Source organism: Heloderma suspectum, chromosome 3, assembly GCF_057233095.1.
Source record: "Heloderma suspectum isolate Gila_16-S chromosome 3, 16-S_ref, whole genome shotgun sequence".
In the NCBI taxonomy this organism is placed as follows: domain Eukaryota; kingdom Metazoa; phylum Chordata; class Lepidosauria; order Squamata; family Helodermatidae; genus Heloderma; species Heloderma suspectum.
In genome coordinates, this window is record NC_139460.1 from 11,933,566 (window position 1) to 11,952,994 (window position 19,429).

The 19,429-nt window shown below is 46.5% G+C and overlaps 1 long non-coding RNA gene across 1 annotated transcript; it reads left to right on the forward strand.

The window, feature by feature from the left end:
• The first annotated feature begins 781 nt into the window (after nt 1-781).
• LOC146349350 (uncharacterized) lies at nt 782-18,672 on the forward strand. Its single transcript, XR_014788795.1, has 3 exons — nt 782-916; nt 3,858-3,940; nt 18,169-18,672. It is a non-coding gene; the product is annotated as an uncharacterized LOC146349350 (long non-coding RNA).
• Nucleotides 18,673-19,429: the final 757 nt, after the last annotated feature.

Sequence of the window (19,429 nt, forward strand, 5' to 3'; positions counted from 1 at the left end):
CAGCAGTAATGGAAGCTGATAAGGAAGCCAAAGCACTGGAATATGGAAATCACCATATTAGCATTTATCCAGATTCCTCAGCTGTGTCCATCAAGACAGGAGCTCGTTTTAATCACATCAAGTAGATGCTTCGTGCTTCCAGAGTTTGTTACAAGATAGGGAGGGGGACTCCCCTCCCAATTCTCTCTGTCAAAATTAATGGCTCAGCCAAAGAATTAGATTAGCAGAAGCAAGCAGCCTTTGAAGATCTCCAAAAAGACCCACTCGACATTTTCAAGTTGTCACCCCATGAAATAGAAACATAAAAGCTAAATCCCCGGTGAGCTGATACTCTTGTCTGAATTACTCCATCTTCACTTTAACCTCCTTAATGCTTGCTATGCGTGGGTGAAATACCTTGAGCATTCCAGTCAAAAATCCCCCCGCATCTCAGGGGGAAAAAAAAAAAATGTTGGTTTAGTTCGAGAGCCTTCGCTGTTTGCTTATTTCCATTCCCGTTCTGGGGTGAACTTTGCAAATGATAAAATGCAGCCTAGTGGTTACGCAAGACCTATTTTGCATGACATGAATTATGCCTGTGTCACTTAGCTTCAAAGGTGACTGTGGATTTGCTCTATTGCATAAGCTGTCAGGAGTTTAACTCCTTTCTGATTGCTAGGGACACACATTTCATTACTGTCTGGTCCGGGCAGGACATAGGTACTTCCCTCGCCTATTGGTTACTCTTCAGCGTCTCATGTTGTTCCAGTGACGTCAGTGATAGCCCATCACAGTCTCACTTGTCTGTTCTGAAGCCATCGGAACTCGAACAGCATATGAAAGTACCTCACTGAGTATTTGATATCTGAGGAATCCTGCACTAGCTGACTTTGAACGGTTTACTTTTTCTCTCTTCCCCAACAGCGGAACGATCTAGGTGAGCTCATATTTTGGATGTCCAACTGCCTTGTCTCTTGAGCAGGGGGAATACTTCTGTCTTGTGTCCTAGAGCGCTGTCCCTGCTATTTTATCACCAGGAAACTTTGCACCAATGATCCAGGTTAGGGGGTTGGGTGTGGAGGTTGATGGAGGAGGGTGGCATGTGGATGGAGGGTGAAAAATTTGGGGTGAGCGGCATATGGGAGGAGCACAAAGCTCCCCCCCCAAAAAAAGAAATGAGAAGAGAAGGCATGGAGAGAATCAATTGTATACAGTCAGGAGTAGGATGTAATGGGTGCAGAAGGCTCTGTCGGAGAGAAATGAAAAGTAGTAGTAATAGTAGTAGTAGATGGAGATGGGAGGAGACTGTCAGGGTTGGATCAGAGCTCATAGAGCTCCAAAGCAGTTCTGATTCTGAGGAAGAGATAGAAACTGTGAGAGAGGAACCTGTACGCTGTTCAGAGGCGTGGCTGGGGGAAGAGCCCCTCCCTGCTCACATTCCTGAGAGTGGTAGTGACCCTGGCAAGCAGGGGGAGGGACAACTGGAGCTTTGGGATGCTAGGCGCTAGCAAAGGGACAGGCGGGAGATGGAGGGCACTGAGAAGAGGTGCTCAGCCCGCTTGGCACAACGTCAACAGCTGTGCCTTGATGCCCCACAGGAAAGGGGTGGAATTTCGCCTCCTAGCCCTTAAGTTCAGAGGCTTCCCACCTTTACCTCCAAATGGAGATCAACTGATTCACTAAGGCTAGAAACCCCAAGTAGGCAGCTCTCTTAAGTTTCCCTCATTAGGCTCCTGCAATTAGCATCTGCAAGCGTCATTAGGTTGAATGTAAATAAAGCCTTGGAAAAGAGGCCTATCATCTATGTGTTGATTCTGGCTACTTGAGGATTTCAGAAGGCAGCAAGGGCGCTCCTAACAGAGACAACACGGACTATAAAATTAGTGTGACTTAAGTCAGCTTGCATCCTCTTAAGCAGACCAAATAACCTCCTCCCCACCTGGCCAGAGAGTCCAGTGACCACGCAATATGGTTTATATTTGCTCAACATAGACATGTTCACCCTACACATATATTACAGCAGTGTTACTTTTGTACATTCGAGTTTGGATTGTATGAGTTGATGGTGGGCCATCAATCTTGCAGGTTGAAGAAAGATGGTTGCTGTTTGTGAGGGATGCATGAGAATTTCATTAGGGTTTGGTTTTACTTTGAATTTGCCCTATTCACAACCCTGAGCATGCACATAAATGGAAGCCCACTTTTCTAGAAAAGCTTGCAAGTTCCTGAACTTGTGATTGCATTCAAAAGGTGTTAATTTTCTTTAAAAATATTTTCATGCTTTATTCTATGGGGGGAGTGCACATTTTGGGTGCACACTTGACAAAATGTGTACCAAAATGTGCAATTTGGGGGTTCAAAAAGGAGAAAAAGCTCATGTTTGGGAAAGGGAACAAAACAAACTGAGCTCAGAGGTGAAAATGAGAGTATCTCAGTGAGCTTGAACCTCACTGACTCTACCATCCCTATTGCTCATGGCCTTTTGGTTTCTTTTTCCAAATGGTTCCTGTAGGCCATGCTGATGGAGAAAAAGTGAGCACCATCCCAAGAGTTGGACCTGGGATCACCAGGATATCTTGATTACCTGGCCTGGTGCTGGTGGAATTCATTTACTTTGATGAGTAATTAGGTCAAGTGCATGAATGGCACATCGAAGGAGATCATTGTTGAAAAAAGTATCATTGGATAATACTGGGGGAAATGATAGGATATAAGGAGCTCGCCTTATCCCCATGGCAAGGAGCCATTATATGTTAACTATCATTACCCCACCATAATATTTGACATCTGTATGTGCCCCTTACAGATTTGATATTTGATATCCGACAATATTTGACAGTTGATAGATAAGAGTATTTAGTATCAATATGAAATCCAGGCTAGATCTACAGCTTTTTATTGGTAGTGCACTGATAACTATTGGGGCATATTAGGCATACTGTATCCCACTTTTCTAGTGTTATATCCCACATTTGAATCCATATTAGCCAAAATATCGCAACCACTGACATTGTATGTCCTATGAGGTATACATGTGCAAGAGGGATATAATATAAACCTTAATATAAACCTTCAACACTCAGTAATATATTTTCTACTGGATATATTATCTATTCTGAAATAAAAAATATAAAGAAAAGCAAGAATAAACAAAAGATGAAAGAGAGTAAACTAGGGATGTACGAAAGGGACATACTTTGTCCCGCAGCTTTTTTCGCGGTGGGGGGGAGGCACTTCGCTTCTCCCACCGAAGTTCAGGTGAGGGGGGGAGGGGCCCCGCCTCGCCCGGCCGAAATTCAGGCTGGGGAGAAGTGCCCCGTGTCCCCGGCCGTGAAAGAAAAAGTAACCTCCCCCCCGTGATAGGCTACGTAACGATTAACGTAGCCTATCACGGCTAGATTTCCAAAGTCAGCCGTGATAGGGTACGTTAATCGTCACGTAGCCTATCATGGGTGACTTTGGGGGGGAAAAAGCGCGTACGCAAATGGCGACGGCCTATGGGCGCCGCCATTTGCGTTCCTTATTTTGGCACGTCTAGTCTACGTAAAGATTTACATACACTATGGCGAAAATAAGGGAACGCTATTTGTGTTGCCCTTATTTTCGCCGTATTCTACGTAAATCTTTATGTAGACTAGACGTGCCAAAATAAGGAACGCAAATGGCGGCACCCATGGGCCGCTGCCATTTGCGTACGCACTTTTTTTTTTTACCCCAAAGTCACCCATGATAGGCTACGTGACGATTTACATAGCCTATCACTGCTGACTTTGATAATCTAGCCATGATAGACTACGTAAATCGTCACCTAACCTATCACGGGTGTGTGTTTTTTGTTTTTTGTTTACTTTTTTATTTTGTAATGGTGGTGGCGGCAGCTGGTCGGGATTCTCCACCGCCCCCGCCGAAATGCTGCCGAAATGCCACCGGAACCCGCCACCAAGAGGGACATTTGCTGAAGGTAAGTCCCATCCCGTGGGGGGCGGGGGGCCGGCGGAGAATTTCCCCAACACTTTTGGGGGGCCAAATGCCTCGGCGCTCGGCCTCCCGAAGATTCGTGGAGAAATTCTCCACCATCCCTAGAGTAAACGAATATATGTATAATCATTTATCTTCTGAGCTAGCCTGGATCATGTAGACTAAACACAAGGGATGGGGGAGAATTTCTCCCCCAAACTTCGGGGGGGCCGAGTGCAAATGCATTCGGTCCTCCAAAGGTTGTTCAGGGAGAAATTCTCACCCCCCCACCCCCCCGGGATGGGACTTACCTTTCACAAATGTCCCTCCCGGTGGCGGGTCCTGGCGGCGGTTCGGCAGGTCTTCATCAGGGGCGGGGGCGGCAGCCGGTCTTTTGACCAGCTGCCAACGCTGCCATTACAAGCAAAGTAAAAAAAAAAAAACGCCCCTGTGAAAGGCTACGTAACGATTAACGTAGCCTATCATGGCTAGATTTGCAAAGTCAGCCATGAGAGACTACGTTAATCATCACGTAGCCTATCACGGGTGACTTAAAAAAAAAAAGCGCATACGGCGAATGGCAGCCCCCATAGAGAGCCGCCATTTGCATTCCTTATTTGGTCCCTGTAGTCTACGTAAATCTTTACGTAGACTACAGGGACCAAATAAGGAACGCGAATGGCGGCTCCCTATGGGGGCCGCCATTTGCGTACACGCTTTTTTTTTTCAAAGTCACCCATGATAGGCTACGTGATGATTAACATAGCCTATCACGGCTGACTTTGCAAATCTAGCCGTGATAGGCTACGTTAATCATCACGTAGCCTATCACGGGTGACTTAAAAAAAAAAGCGCATACGGCTAATGGTGGCCCCCATAGAGAGCTTCCATTCGCATTCCTTATTTGGTCCCTGTAGTCTATGTAAATCTTTACGTAGACTACAGGGACCAAATAAGGAACACGAATGGCGGCTCCCTATGGGGGCCGCCATTTGTGTACGCGCTTTTTTTTTTTTTCAAAGTCACCCGTGATAGGCTACGTGATGATTAACATAGCCTATCACGGCTGACTTTGCAAATCTAGCCGTGATAGGCTACATTAATCGTTACGTAGCCTATCACAGGGACGTGTTTTTTTTTTCTTTTGAAGTTCGCGGCCGGGGAGACAGGGTGCTTCTCCCCAGCCTGAATTTCGGCCGGGCGAGGCGGGAAGCCTCCCCCCTGGCCTGAATTTCAGCCGGGTGAGGAGGGAAGCCTCTCCCCCCAGCCTGAACTTCGGGGGGGAGCAGCGAAGCGCCTCCCCCCCACCGCGAAGCAAGCTGCGAGACCAGGTAAGTGACTTTCGTGCATCCCTACTAAACACAAACAGTTAACAAAGCTGTTTAAAGATTCCAGTTCATGGGGTTGCAACAGGATTCTCACTCATTTTTATGTTCAGCCATGCCTCCGCCATTTCATGATTTAGAAACTTCTTCATCTGACCTTCAGACATAATACGAAGTGTAGCAGGATATTTTAAGTAATATTGTATGTTCATTTGTTTTGCCATATTTTTTGCTTTCATAAATTGCCTTCTTTAATTCCCCACCTCTTTGATGTAGTCTGGAAATAACATAACTTTATCTTGTTTCCAGGAAAGGCTTTCACCCTCTCTTGCCAAACACAGGATATAATTCTTTGTGGAGACTTTTGCAAATTGGACTACAATCGTGTAGTCAGTCCCTTTAGCATTTGGCACACGAAATGCCTGCTCAATATCAATAATCAGATGGGATAGGGAGTATCTCATGTAAAAGTTTATCCACAAAAATAGGCAATTTTACATCATTAGATAGATTTTTAATCTAAATAATACGTACATTGTGTCTTCGCGTGATGGCCTCCAGTTGAGAAATTCTATCACAGGCATTTTTAAAACAAATTTGTGTCAGTCTCATTTCCTGCCACTCGGTCTTCAAGCTCATTAATTTTCATCTCCATTTTTTGCCATGATGCATCAATTCAATCTACAGCTCCTTGCAAGGCAGTGATGGAATTTTGGATTAAATCCAACCTTTTGGCTTGCTCCAAAAATTGCAAAGATAAAGTCTTTATCAGATAAAATAATTCCCCTATATCTTCTGTTCTCCAAACTTTTGACACAGGGGGTGTGGGGGCAGGACATGCCAGCTCCTTTCTTCTCCTCGGCAAAGTCATGTTTCTCTCAAACAGATCTTGCAGGTCCTCAGATGTTCTCAAATATTGTTAACATTTCTTAAATCATCCCTCAGAAGTTGTTGATATTTCTTAAAGCATATATTATTATGGAACACGACAGCCCTGTTTTATCCTATGAAATAGGAGTAGGGATGTCAGAGAATTTTGCCACGAATCTTGGGGAGGCCGAATGCCAGCACGGCCTGGCGGCGGCGGCAGCTCCAGCAGAGGTTCGGCAGCTGTGCGGTGGCTGTGTGGTGGCTGCGGCAGCCGGTCTTCCGCCCAGCTGCCGCCACCACCATTTCCAGTAAAAAAAAAAAACCACACACACAAAAACGTGATAGGCTACGTAAAGATTTACGTAGCCTATCACGGCTAGATTTTCAAAAAATACCGTGATAGGCTACGTAAATGCTTACGTAGCCTATCACGGCTGAGTAGGAAAAACAACAACCACGTGTACGCAAATGGCGGCGCCCATGGGCGCCGCCATTTGCATTCCTTATTTTGGCACGTGTAGTCTACGTAATCATTTACGTAGACTACGGCGAAAATAAGGGGAACGCAAATAGCGTAGATGCTACGCTATTTGCGTTCCCCTTATTTTTGCCACCTTAGTCTATGTAAATGTTTACGTAGACTAAGACATGCCAAAAGACTAAGACATGCCAAAAGACGTAGACTAAGACATGGGGGGCCATTCCGCCACCGTTTTCAGGGGGCCGAATGCGCTAGCATTCGGCCTCCCCGAGATCCGTGGTGGAACGTCCGTACATCCCTGTGTTGAATGCATTTTTTTCTTGGTCCACAAATCAAACTGCAAGCTCAGAAATCTAAGAACTTGGACTGCAGATTGTGTCTGAGTAGGGATGGCCAATGTGGGGAAATCTGACCCTTTGCGGGCTCGACAGATTTCCCCAGAGACCCCAGCTTAGCTTGCATTTGCGAGCCAAGCCACGGGCTTTTCTCCAGGAACTATGAATTTTCTCATTTTGTTTTTGTAATTGCCATTTCTGCAAATGGCAGCCACAATTTGCATAATTTGCACAAATTTCAGCCATAATTTGTGCAATTTGTAGAAATTATGACCATAAATTGCCAAATTAAGCAATTTACAGCCACAAATTAGGCAAATCACAGTCAAAATTATGCAATTATTGCACAGTTATGCAAATTAGGCAAATTGCAGTTGCAGTTTGCATACATGGCATTTTTAGAGGGGGAAAAATTGAAATCCGCCAGCTGGCCTGACTCATACAGATCGGGTCAGGCCAGCTTCCGGGTTAGCAATCCATATTCTGGTGGTGCTGAGCTGCTGAAATTTCAGCAAACTTTACCTCCCCTCACCCACGGATTTCTCCAGCGTCCCTACATCTGAGTCCATGTTCTATCCAGAATGTTTAAATTGGGTAAAATCCTAATCAAAACCAAACTGAAATGAATTTCTCATATATCCCTAGCTTCAAGCTGATGTTTGGAGAATAATGCGCTCAAGTGACAGGAAGCCAGATTCCGGCTGAACATCAGGAAAAGTTTCCTGACTGTTAGAGCAATACAATAATGAAAGCAATTACCTCGGGAGGTAGTGGGCTCTCCCACAATGGAGGCATTCAAGATGAGGCTGGACAGCCATCTGTCAGGGATGCTTTGACCTGGATTCCTGCATTGAGCAGGGGTTGGACTTGATGGTCTTATAGGCCCCTTCCAACCTGGCTATTCTATAATTCTATGATTCTATGAATCTGGGAGATCGTGAAAATCCCTTTTCTGCCTATCCCTATTGTCGAAGTCCTTTACTAGAGCTGTGTATTGAGTGTTTTGTGTCTTGGTACTACACATTAGTAAATGAGCACATCCGGACATTAGCACATGAGTTAATACTGCATTTTTAAAGTATGCATAATAGATATATGACAGAGTATAAATTACTTCTTGTATTTGGGGGCAGGCAAATAGAAAACTGGTGTTTTTGGCTTCTCATTATACCATTGCCTTTATGTAAAATATATCCCATCCAAACTAATGTTTTAGTTAGTTAGTTAGTTAGTTAGTTAGTTATTTTCTAGCCAATGTGTCAGTAAGATTAAACTTTTTGCTTATAATTAGTATTTATGATGGTGCCATTTATAAAGTTATATTTGCTTAGAACACAGTGAAGCTGAGGGTTTATCTTTTTATGTATTCATGTTGGGTTAAAAAACAATAGCAACAAAACCCTGAAAGAAATTTGATAATTATAGCAAAAGTGCTGAAATAAAACAACAGTCAAGGGAGTCATCTGTATTATTAATAATTCAATATCTGCATCCTTGGGCAAGAGAGAAAGAGAGAAAAGTTATTTTCTCATATTATGTGTCAAAATTCTGATGGGTGTAATTAAACAAATGGTAGCTCCCTTTTCCGTACATTTGCCTGCCAGTAAAATAAATAAGGATGCCTGGGGGCTCAATCCTATCCAGATAGGCTGCCGCCTCCAAACTCAGAGGAGACCGCCTCTCCAAAGCAGGGCAGGAGAAGCACAGAGGGGACCGTCCTCTCCATGTTTTTCCTGCCCTGCATTATCAGCTAGACAGCCGATTGCAGCTGTCTAGCTGCGGGAGGATGGAGCGGGGTATGACAATTGATGTGTCATACAGGCACTTCCACCCTCCCTGCCCTGGAACACCCCCAGCCACGCCCCTGCCCAGCTGCTCCATGCTCCTCTTGTGAGCATAGAGGATTGGGCTGTTCCATGCTGCCTTGGAGGTAGCGCAGAAGTGGGGGGAGGTCAGTTCTCCGGGAACTGACCTCCGAGCGTGGGCTTCGAGGTCAGTTCCCGGATAACACGATATCCTATGGCCATCTAGCTGCTGTCTAGTGGCCCTAGGTCTGTTTGTGCAGGATTCATGACCACAGCTAGGCTTCTTTCTCAGGCCTCCTCACTTGCCACTTCCAGGGGGTTTGTGTAGTCACGTTTAGAGCAGACCCATTGAAACCAATGAGTCTTCATCCATTTAATCATAATGACTAACTTAATTCCCATTGATTTAAGTGGGTCTCCTCTAAGCTTCTAAAACCCCATGGAACGTATCACAAGGCTAAAAGATATGACGCCGGAAGATGAGCCCCTCAGGTCGGAAGGTGTCCAATATGCTACTGGGGAAGAGCAGAGGGTATTTCCAAGTAGCGCCAGAAAGAGTGAAGCGGCTGGGCCAAAGCCGAAAGGACACTCAGCTGTGGATGTGTCTGGTGGTGAAAAGAAAATCCGATGCTGTAAAGAACAATATTGTTTAGGAACCTGGAATGTCAGATCAATGAATCAAGGTAAGCTGGAGGTGGTCAAGCATGAGATGGCAAGATTGAACATCGACATCTTGGGAATCAGCGAACTCAAATGGACAGGCATGGGTGAATTTAATTCAGGTGACCATCATATCTACTATTGTGGGCAAGAATCCCTTAGAAGAAATGGAGTAGCACTCATCGTCAACAAAAGGGTGGGAAAAGCAGTACTGGGGTACAATCTTAAAAATGATAGAATGATCTCAGTACGAATCCAAGGCAAACCATTCAACATCACAGTAATTCAAGTCTATGCCCCAACCACTGAGGCCGAAGAAGCTGAGGTTGATCGGTTCTATGAAGACCTACAACACCTTCTAGAACTAACACCAAAAAAAGATGTCCTCTTCATCATAGGGGATTGGAATGCTAAAGTAGGAAGTCAAGAAATCACCGGGATAACAGGCAGGCATGGCCTTGGTGTACAAAATGAAGCAGGACAAAAGCTAATAGAGTTTTGCCAAGAGAACATGCTGATCATAGCAAACACTCTTTTCCAACAGCACAAGAGGCGACTCTACACATGGACATCACCAGATGGTCAATATCGAAATCAGATTGATTATGTCCTTTGCAGCCAAAGATGGAGAAGCTCCATACAGTCAGTAAAAACAAGACCTGGAGCTGACTGTGGCTCAGATCATGAGCTGCTTCTTGCAAAATTTTGGCTTAAATTGAAGAACGTCGGGAAAACCACTAAACCGTTCAGGTATGACCTAAATCATATCCCTTCTGAATATACAGTGGAGGTGAGGAATAGATTTCAGGGATTAGACCTGATAGACAGAGTGCCTGAGGAACTATGGACGGAGGTCCGTAACATTGTTCAGGAGGCAGCAACTCAATCCATCCCAAAGAAAAAGAAATGCAAGAAAGCCAAGTGGCTGTCTGATGAGGCTTTACAAGTAGCTCACGAAAGAAGGGAAGCGAAAAGCAAGGGAGAAAGGGGAAGATATAGCCAACTGAATGCAGAGTTCCAGAGAATAGCAAGGAGAGACAAGAAGGCCTTCTTAAATGAACAATGCAAAGAAATCAAGGAAAACAACAGAATGGGAAAGACTAGAGATCTCTTCAAGAAAATTGGAGATCTCAAGGGAACGTTTTGTGCAAAGACGGGCATGATAAAGGACAAAGAAGGCAGGGACCTAACAGAAGCAGATGAGATTAAGAAGAGGTGGCAAGAATACACAGAAGAACTATACAGGAAAGATCTGAATGTCCCTGATAGCCATGATAGTGCAGTCACTGAACTTGAGCCGGACATCCTCGAGAGTGAAGTCAAGTGGGCCTTAGGAAGCATTAGTAACAACAAAGCTAGCGGAGATGACAGTATTCCAGCCGAGCTATTTAAAATCCTAAAAGATGATGCTGTTAAAGTGCTGCATTCAATATGCCAACAGATCTGGAACACTCAACAGTAGCCACAAGACTGGAAAAGGTCAGTTTACATTCCAATTCCAAAGAAGGGCAACGCCAAAGAGTGTTCAAACTACCGCACCATTGCTCTCATTTCACATGCCAGCAAGGTGATGCTCAAAATCCTACAAGCTAGGCTTCAGCAGTATGCGAACCGAGAACTACCGGAAGTACAAGCTGGGTTTAGAAGAGGCAGAGGAACTAGAGATCAAATTGCCAACATTCGCTGCATCATGGAGAAAGCAAGAGAATTCCAGAAAAACGTCTATTTCTGCTTCATTGACTACACTAAAGACTTTGTGTGGATCACAACAAACGGTGGCAAATTCTTAAAGTGATGGGAGTACCAGACCACCTTACCTGTCTCCTGAGAAACCTGTACGAGGGTCAAGAAGCAACAGTAAGAACCAGACATGGAACAACCGATTGGTTCAAAATTGGGAAAGGAGTATGACAAGGCTGCATATTGTCACCCTGCTTATTTAACTTATATGCAGAATATATCATGAGAAATGCCGGGTTGGATGAATCAGAGGTCGGAATTAAGATTGCCGGGAGAATTATCAACAACCTCCGATATGCAGACGATACCACCCTAATGGCAGAAAGCGAAGAGGATCTCAAGAGCCTCTTGTTGAGGGTGAAAGAGGAGAGTGCAAAAGCTGGTTTGAAACTCAACATTAACAAAACTAAGATCATGGCATCTGGCCCCATCACTTCCTGGCATATAGAAGGGGAAGAAATGGAAGCAGTGACAGATTTTACTTTCTTGGGCTCCAAGATCACCGCAGACGGTGACTGTAGCCATGAAATTCAAAGATGCTTGCTCCTTGGGAGGAAAGCTATGGCCAACCTAGACAGCATAGTAAGAAGCAGAGACATCACCTTGCCGACAAAGGTCCGTCTAATCAAAGCTATGGTTTTCCCAGTAGTAATGTATGGCTGTGAGAGCTGGACTATAAGGAAGGCTGAGCGCCGAAGAACTGATGCTTTCGAACTGTGGTGCTGGAGAAGACTCTTACGAGTCCCCTGGACTGCAAGGAGGTCAAATCAGTCCATCCTAAAGGAAATCAACCCTGAGTGCTCATTGGAAGGACAGATACTGAAGCTGAAGCTCCAATATTTTGGCCACCTAATGCGAAGAGAAAACTCCCTGGAAAAGACCCTGATGCTGGGAAAGACTGAAGGCAAAAGGAGAAGGGGACGGCAGAGGATGAGATGGCTAGATAGCATCACGGATGCAATGAATATGAACTTGAGCACGCTCCGGGAGAGAGCACAGGACAGGAAGGCCTGGCGTGCTATGGTCCATGGGGTCACGAAGAGTCGGACACGACTGAACGACTGAACAACAACAACAACAAACCTCTAAGCTTGACTAAGTCTGGACCCAATCCATTGTCTCCCAGTCAGCCAGTGGTGTAGTGGCACCAGGGACTGGAGGGATACAGCGCTGGCAGTGTTTTATTAGGGGGAGGGATGCTGACTTCGTCTGCCACCCTACCCCCTCAGAATTTAACGTTCCCCCTGACCTTTGCTGCAATCCTCACAGTAGCTCAGAAGAGATGAATATATTGTTCTCTGTTGTAGTGTAAAGTATTCTGGAGTTGAGCACTGAATCAGGCCAGGAGGTGGAAGACAGAACAGAGTCTATGGCACCTGAGCTGACAAAAGTTCATCGAGCTCCACCCCTAACCAGATTTCTCTAATATCCCTACTTTGGACTAATGCTGAAACAAAATTAAAACTGTTTAAATAAAGTGGAAATATATGGGGATTTAAAATTTTGCAGTACATCTCTTTCATTTTTAGACTGAATTTAAATGCTTTACATTGCTGGTTGGAACCAATGTTGCTCTGGCAGCTTCCCGCAGGTTCTCCGTGGGAGCTTTCTCAAACAGCTTTTTCAACTACCCCCTGGAATTAAAAGGGGGGCAAGGCAGCTGTGGATAACGTCTTGGAGAAAAGTATCCCCTACGAGATAGTCGCACTCCCCTGTCCCTCTCCGGGCGGAGGTCATCCCACAGGGCGACCAAGGCAGTTTCCGTTCCAAAACCAGGTCTGAAGCCTGATTGAAATGGTTCTAGATAATCCATCCCATTGAAGAGTGCCTGGAGCTGTCCTGCAACCATCTGCTCAAGCACCTTGCCCAGGAAGGGGATGTTGGCCACTGGCCTATAATTGTTAACATCCTCTGGGTCCAGGTTAGGCTTTTTCAGGAGTGGTCTGATTACTGCCTCTTTTAAAGTGGCTGGCAGCACTCCCTCTCTCAAGGAGGAATTTATAACGTCCTGGACCCAGTCAGACATCCCCTCCTAGTTTGATTTAATAAGCCATGAAGGGTCAAGCACACAAGTGGTCGATTGGACTTGGCCAAGCACCTTGTCCACATCCTCAGGCCTCAATAACTGAAACTCATCCAATATAGGGATGGCGGAGAATTTCTCCATGAATCTTCGGGAGGCCAAGCGCCGAGGCATTTGGCCCCCCAAAAGTGTTGGGGAAATTCTCCGCCAGCCCCCTGCCCCCCCGGGATGGGACTTACCTTCAGCGAATGTCCCTCTCGGCGGTGGGTCCCGGCAGCGTTTCGGCGGCGTTTCGTCGAGGGTGGGGGCGGTGGCCGGTCTCCCGACCGGCTGCCGCCGCCGCCATTACAAAATAAAAAAGTAAAAAAAAAAAAACCACCCGTGATAGGCTACGTGACGATTTACGTAGCCTATCACAGCTAGATTTCCAAAGTCAGCCGTGATAGGCTACGTAAATCGTCACGGTGACTTTGGGAAAAAAAAAAGCGCATACGCAAATGGTGGTGGCCCATGGGCGCCGCCATTTGTGTTCCTCAGTTTGGCACGTCTAGTCTACGTAAAGATTTACATAGACTACAGCGAAAATAAGGGCAACGCAAATAGTGTTCCCTTATTTTCGCCGTAGTCTATGTAAATCTTTACGTAGACTAGACGTGCCAAAATAAGGAACGCAAATGGCGGCGCCCATGGGCCGCCGCCATTTGCGTACGCGCTTTTTTTTTTCCAAAGTCACCCATGATAGGCTACGTGACAATTATTGGTAGTGCACTGATACCAACAGAACTGCATTAATCATGGTGTCCAATTCATGACGAATCTGAGCAACTTTATCTTCAAAGTGCCATGCAAACTCGTCACAGCATGCAACCGAGGGTTACACAGTCTCTCTTCCTGGCTCAGAATGTAACAGGCCACGAACCACTCAGAAAAGCTCCGCTGGATGACACTTAGAAGATGCAATGCTGGTTGAAGAGAACTGTCTCTTTGCCACCCTCACCACCACAGACTAGGATCAATAGTGAGTAGGGATGTATGAAAGTCACTTACCTTTTCGCGGAATTGATTCGCGGTGGGGGAGAGGCGCTCCATCCCTCCCCCCAGAATCCTCGACGGGGGGGAGGCGATCCGGTCCTCCACCCCGGAATCCTGCCAGGCGAGCTCCGCTCCGCAGCAGCTCCGCCGAGCAGCCGGCCAGGGCCATCCACAGCCAGACTTCAGGCCGCGGACGGGCTGCTGCAGATGCAAATGGCAGCCGCCGTAGCAGCCGCCATTTGCGTCCGGCCAGACTGCTGTGATAGGCTACATAAGTATTTACATAGCCTATCACAGCTGGGGAAAAAAAAAAAAAACAGCTGCCACTTGCGTTCCCTATTTTTTGCCATTTTATCCTACAGAAATATTTACATAGGGTATTACAGCGGGAAAAAAGGGGAACGCAAATAGCGTAGTGGATGCTATTTGCGTTCCTTTTTTTTGCCGTAATAGCTTATGTAAATATTTACATAGGCTAAAGTGGCGGGGGGAAAAGGAACGCAAATAGCGCCCACTACGCTATTTGCATTCCCCCTTTTTTTGCCATAATAGCCTATGTAAATATTTACGTAGGATAAAATGGCGAAAAATAGGGAACGCAAATGGTGGCTGCCGTAGCCACTGCCATTTGCGTACGCCTTTTTTGGTGGTTTTTTGCTTGGCTTGCTGTGATAGGCTACATAAAGACTTGCGTAGCCTATCATGGCAAAGACCAGGATGCAAATGGTGGCCGCAGCAGCCGGTTGAAAGACCAGTCCCCGCCACCTCCGGAGCCGCCGCCAAAGCCACCACCGTCCGGAACGTCTGCCCCTGGTAAGCTTCGTCCTGGGGGGAATCTGCGGGGGGGCAGGCCATTCCGCCATGGATTTCGGGGGGTCAAATGCCAGTGCAATATGCCTCACTGAAATCCATGGTGGACTTCTCCACCTTCCCTAATAGTAAGCTCTTACCTGTGTTAGGGCAGACTCAGCACGTGTTTTCCTCCACTTGCGTTCTAGCCGTCTCCCCTCTTGCTTCATTGCCCTCAGCTCAGGTTTATACCAAGGAGCTTACTGGGCTTTGCTCAGAGGGAGAGGGTGCTTGGGTGTGATTGTGTCAACTGCCCCAGTCATCTCTGCATTCCACAGAGCGACCTGGGCTTTGACAGGAGCACCAGCCATACCAGCAGGAAAATCCCCCAGAGCCCTCTGGATTCCTTCGGAATCCATTAATCTCCGGGGGCGGACCATTTTAATAGGTCCCCCACCCTTGCAGAGGGGAAAGGCTGCCAGGAGTCTAAACCTCTGCAGGAAGTGATCTGACCATGACAAAGGGACAGATGTTAATTCCTCCACTTTCAGATCACCATCCTCCTGCCCAGTCGAGAAAACCAGATCAAGCGTGTGTCCTTTTATATGCGTTGGGCTGATGACATGTTGGGACAGCCCCATGGTTGTCATGGTGGCCATGAAGTCCTGAGCCACCCTGGATACAGCAGCCTTGGCATGGAAGTTGAGATCCCCCAGGACCATCATCCTAGGGGTCCTCAACACCAAGTCCGACACCACCTCCATCAGCTCAGGCAGGGAGTCTGATGGGCAGCAGGGTGGGCGGTACCCCAACAGAATCCCTAATCTGACCCAGGTACCCAACACAAGGTACAAGCATTCAAGATCTGCACTCGAATGAACAGAAAGCCTAGGCAGAGGGCTTGAATTCCTTTAGACCACGACAACCCCTGCTCCTCAACCCTTGAGTCGGGGTTGGTGCTGCACTGAGTACCCAGGAGGGCACAGCTGGGAGAGAGTAACCCCTCCCAGTTCCCCCACCCAGATCTCAGTAATACATACCAGGTCAGCCCCCTCATCCACAATCAAATCATGGATGAGGGAGATTTTATTCTAAAGTAAACAGAGTGTACTTACTGGATAAAGAAGGTATCAAGTCCCTAAGAACATAAGGAGAGCCCTGCTGGAGCAGCTCATGCCATCCTTCAGCAACCTGGACTCCTCTAGATGTCTTGGACTGCAACTTCCATCATTTACAGCTGGTAGTCCAATGCATCCAGAGTGCTCCAAGTTGGGGAAGGGTGCCATAGGCATCTGATTGGCCACTGTGAGAGAAGAATGCTGGACTAATTAGGGCTTTGTTCTGATCCAGTATGTTATGTTGCTATGTTCTTATCAGAGTTCCATAAGAACAGAATAACATAAGAAGAGCCCTTCTGGATCAGACCAAGGGTCCATCTAGTCCAGCATTCTTTTGGAATGCATTCAGTGACCAACCAGCTGTTGACCAGGAACCCACAAGCAGGGCATGAGAGCAACAGCACCCTCCCACCCATGTTCCCCAGCAACTGCTGTACATAGGCTCACTGCCTCTGCTTCTGGAGGTAGCACATAGCCATCAAGACTAGTAGACATTGATAGCCTTTTCCTCCAGCAATTTATCCAACCCCCTTTTAAAGCCATCCAAACTGGTGGCCATCCAAATTGGTGGCTATCACTACATCCTGTGGTAGTGAATTCCATAGTTCAACTATACATTGTGTGAATAAGTCCTTCCTTTTATCTGTCCTGAATCTCCCACCAAACAACTTGATGGGATGACCCCAGGTTCTAGCATTTTGAGAGAGGGAGAAAAATGCACATCTACCCTAGCATCCAATTTTCACGAAGTGGCTAGCAGCCAGATGTTTCCAGACAACCCAGAAACAGACCATGAAGGCAACAGCTCTCATCTGTCATTTTTCTCCCACCCAGCATATCTCCTCTGAACATCTGCCGCCTTGGCATACCTCCCACAAACATGAAGGGTACATAAATCCATTCTCTCTTCTGACTCTGATTCAGTTCTCCAAGTGCCACCAGCTATCTAACCAAAACAACAACAGCCATGCAGAAGAAGAAGATATTGGCAGACCTGGGGTAACGCTATTTGCGTTGCCCTTATTTTTGCCGTAGTCTACGTAAATCTTTATGTAGACTACAGGGACCAAATAAGGAACGCGAATGGCGGCTCCCTATAGGGGCCGCCATTAGCCGTACGAGCTGTTTTTGTTTTTTTTTAAGTCACCCGTGATAGGCTACGTGACGATTAACGTAGCCTATCATGGCTGACTTTACAAATCTAGCCGTGATAGGCTACGTTAATCATTACGTAGACTATCACAGGGGCGTTTTTTTCTTTTTTTAACTTTTCTGGTAATGGCGGCAGCGGCAGCCGGTCGAAAGACCGGCTGCCGCCCCCACCCCTGACGAAGACCTGCCGAACCACCGCCGGGACCCGCCGCCGGGAGGGACATTCGTGAAAGGTAAGTCCCATCCCAGGGGGGGCAGGGGGGCGGAGAATTTCTCCCCGAACAACCTTCGGAGGACCGAATGCGTTGGCACTCGGCCCCCCGAAGTTTCGGCGAGAAATTCTCCCCCATCCCTAAATTTGAGAGGAAAAAATGCAAGGCACATAAGAAGGGGAACGGAATAGCTGGAAAAGGAGGATGGAGAGAGAGACATATCCGTATGCAGCAGGGGTGAAGAACCTCTTTCATCCCAAGAGCCTAAATCCATTTTGGAGAAGGTCTCTATGGCTTCATTGCAGTGGTGGCAGGTGGGGCTGAAGGTAAAAGGAGGCAGGGCAAAAGGGATGGGGCCCCAAACATCAAAAATAGCAGCAAGTCTTAGATGTTACTGCTGTTAACTTAGCCTTAGGGGAGGCACTTCAACCTTTTACAATGGGAGGGGGACTGCACAACAGCCAGGATGATCCATGGTCAGGGGAAAGGGTGGGGCCAGGGGAAAGGGGGCAGGGGTGGGGAAGGCGGTGGGGCCAGGGGAAAGTGGTGGGGCCAGGAGAAGGGAGTGACCATCTGGGGAGCCATGTAAGGTCAGATCGGGGCCCCAGGCAACCTGAATTTGGTAACTGGCCCTGAAGTTCTGCATCTCTGATATTCAGGCACTTACCCATTCTTTTGTTCTCCCACCAGCCAGGATCCACCCATCCAATCACTGTGGGCAGACTTCACAGTGCAGGCTGGTAGCTCCAATGTCAGTGGGGTGGTGAATCCACTCAGGGTTTCAGTCAGAACCAGCCAGAACTCTAAAGGAGCCATCCACTGAGAAGACAGCCTCCACTGAGCCTTCTAACTGAGGAGGGAGAATTTTGAAGCCCTCCTCCAATGCAGATACAGCATTGTGCCCACGTGTCATGACTGATAGCTCTGTATCCTTCACAATCCTCTCCCCCACCCCTCTTCCCAGCCCCATCTGTCTCTATCTTGGAGTCACATTTTAACATAACTTGTGAAATGTAGGGCTGTCAACTGACTAAATAATGTTAAATTGATCAATTATCTTCATTTTAACTCATTAACTGATTAAAATGTTTTCACTCATTAATTGACTCACCAGTTAAAAGGGCAGATGATTAATCAACTCACCATTTTTCAAATCTATTGGCAACCCTACTGTAAATAAACTTGGCGATTACCAAACCTCAGTGCAGGTGTCTTTGTGAGAGATGGATGGAGATGAATGATTAGAAGGTATGATGCAGTGCCATTTTAATAAATACAATTACGACAGCTACCACTCAGTTTTTAGACAGGCAAAATCCAGTTTTCACATTTTCTTTTTTCATGCTTTATTACACTTGCCCATCAGAATCGAAATTGCCCCAAAATCATAAGCAAGGAAACTGTACCAATTAAATCTGACACCTGACAATCAATTAACGCTTTACTTGATTAAGCTATTAATTAAATGGATTAAACATACAGAACCAGTATAATGATATTGATTTGAAACCTGCCCACCTCCCCTAGTTTTAAATCATTTAATTTTTAATAGCACCAATAAAAACACAACACTGATATGGTAGAGGTTTATAAAAGGACATGACAGGGGTTTAGAAAATTATGCATGGAGTGGAACAGACTTCTATCTGCTACCCTTCAGGTGATGTGGAGTTCAACCCTCATCTAGGAATGTACGAAATTGCCCTTACCTGTCTCTGCCGGGTTCTGCTGGGGGGGAGGCGCTCTGGCTAGCAGGGATGCAAATGGCGGTGGCCGTAGCCGCCGCCGTTTGTGTCCCTGTAGTCAGCCGTGATAAGCTACATAAATCTTTACGTAGCTTATCACATCTGACTTAAAAAAAAAAACCCAAAAATGCGCGTACGCAAATGGCGGCAGCTACGTCCGCCACCATTTGCGTTCCTTATTTTAGCCCATCTTAGTCTACATAAAT